At 50.1% G+C, this 2,467-nt stretch overlaps 1 pseudogene; it reads left to right on the top strand.

The window, feature by feature from the left end:
- Positions 1-574: 574 nt before the first annotated feature.
- LOC102857680 lies at positions 575-2,252 on the top strand (annotated as a pseudogene).
- Positions 2,253-2,467: the final 215 nt, after the last annotated feature.

The following is a 2,467-nucleotide window of genomic DNA, read 5'->3' as shown; positions in this document are numbered from 1 at the left end:
GGCAGAGGAGGAGGAAGAAAAGAAGACCAACCACCGGCTAATCTTAAAGTGACTAATTGAATGTCCATCTCTCCCTTTTCGTCAGACCAGGTGCTCTGGGGGTGGAGTCGGTAGCCTGCTGCACTGTTCATCAAAAGGCCGTGCGGTCTCCAGCAGTTCAAATCCACCAGCAGCTGCGCGGGAGAAGGATTCTCAGGCTTCTCGGGTTCAGATCTATGAGTTCACAAAACCACTGAGGGAGGGTGGCTGTGATCAGCACTAAAGCAGGGGAAGTGACCGAGATGGCCCCTGGGGGAGGGTCGCCCTGCGTGGAGATGGACTCTTTAGCAATTGATTTGGGTTTGGGAACCTTTCCTGTCATGAAAAGAGAATTTTATGTGGCTGTAGGACACCTTCTCTGGTGGAAATTAAATCAGTATTTTTTTGCAGTTTGAGTCAGACTTTTTAGGTTAATATTTGGCTTTGTGGATTAAAAAAACCAAACAAACACAAAACCCTTACTTCTTGCTTTCTCCGCTGGTATCGCCAATCGCTGCAGCCATGTCTTATTCCATGATTATGATCATAAACGTAATCTGATGATTATGAGTCCGAGGCTGTTTATGACCCCTGTGCTTATCCATCTGGTGATGGATATGCACACAGGAGATGCAAAGCAGGACCCAGCTTACAAACGTCAGCATGAGGAGCAGACCTATCAGGCGATCCTCGAAATCATCAAGAACTCCATTCAGTATTTCCATAAAATGTCTTGGACGTTGGTCTTGGACTTGATCGACCAGAAGGTGTATGAGCTGCAGGGCAGTTGTGTCTCCAGTGATGTCATTGACCAGAAGGTGGACAAGATCCAGGACATCTATGAGAACAGCTGGATCAAGCTGATGGAGAGATTCTTCATGCCTTGGCCTGAAGCTGAAACCATTGCTCCACAGATTGTCCAAGAGGATGTCTTCCTGATTTTGTATAAAGAATTGTACTACAGACACATCTCCGCCAAAGCCAGCGGGGTACCCTCTTGGAGCAGAGGTTTGAATCCTATTACAACTACTGTAATCTCTTCAACTACATTCTTAAGGCCAATCGTCCTGCTTCTCTGCATCTACCCCACCAATGGCTCTGGGATGACATCATGAGTTCACCTACCAGTGTCAGGCATTAGTCAGTACCGCTGTACACAGCCAAGAAGTCAGAGGAGGAGTTTGACTTCCTTCGATCCAGTCCCCAAGTCTGCAATGTTCACAGTGTCCTTAACGTCCTTCATTCCCCGGTAGACAAATCCAACATCAACCATCAGCTGGAGGTGTACACAAGCAGAGATGACCCCGAGAGTGTGGCTGGGGAGGACGACGCCACTCCCTCTGTGAGATGCTTGGCTGCTTCAGCCTGGAGGGGCTTCTGTGCCTGCAGTCCCTGCTGGGGGTTTATGCCAGGCCATCAGGGTCCTGGAGAATATCGAGCTCAACAGGAAGAGTGTGTACTGCCGCATTCCTCAGGGCCAGGTCACCCCATGTGTTATTACGTTGGCTTTGCATAGTTGATGATGCTCCGTCACCAGGACACCATCCGGGTCTTTGCCAACACCCTCCTCTCCATCCAGAGGACCAAGAGCACATTCCAGAGGACCATGTGTAACTGTGAGATAATTAACAAGCAGACTGAACAGATGCACGCGCTGCTGGCCATGGGCCTCACCACCTACCATGCACATCGACGAGCCACCTCCAGCTGTGGGAGAAGTAGGGGGACAAGATGCTGTGCATGCAGGAGGGTGACCCTCAGGTCTACGAGGAGCTCTGTAGCTACTCGTGCCCCAAGTTCCAGTCACCGGTGGTGTCCAACTACGACAACGTGCACCCCAACTACCACAAGGAGCCTGTCCTGCAGCAGCTGAAGGTGTTCTCTGGCCAAGTCCAGCAGCAGGGCCGGCTTTCCACCCTCCACAGCTTCCTCAAGCTTGACACCACCACACCGGTGGCCAAGCTGGCCGGCCCTCTGGACCTCACAGAGCAGGAGTTCCAGATCCAGCTGCTGGTCTTAAAGCACAAGATGAAGAACTTGGCGTGGACCAGCGGCATCTCCACCCTGGACTGGGAATCTCAATCTGCCTTGAAGGTGGACTTCTACATCAATAAGGACATGATCACATCGCAGACACTAAGGTTGCCAGGAGCTATGGGGATTTCTTCATCTGTCAGATCCATGAATTTGAGGCGCTCAATGGAACCCCAAAGAAGACGGACCAGGGGCCGTGAGTGGATCATGCCTCCGTTGTTTTGGCGTCTGGAAACCTTTGCCTGAATCAGTCATCAGCGAAATTGAAATTTATTTGAATTAATTAAGGACTGGAATATTTTAAGCAGCTCTCAGTATAGGCCCTTCTTTGGAGCCAGAAAAAAACCAAACAAACCAAACCAACAAGACCAAAAGTCACCTCAAACCCCCCCTAAAAAAAAATGCCAATCCTTAA

This window comes from Elephantulus edwardii, unplaced genomic scaffold (assembly GCF_000299155.1).
Source record: "Elephantulus edwardii isolate Elephantulus edwardi_28Jun2011 unplaced genomic scaffold, EleEdw1.0 scaffold00074, whole genome shotgun sequence".
Classification (NCBI taxonomy): domain Eukaryota; kingdom Metazoa; phylum Chordata; class Mammalia; order Macroscelidea; family Macroscelididae; genus Elephantulus; species Elephantulus edwardii.
Note: the sequence above shows the minus strand (reverse complement) of the source record. Positions and strands in the feature narration are given on the sequence as shown.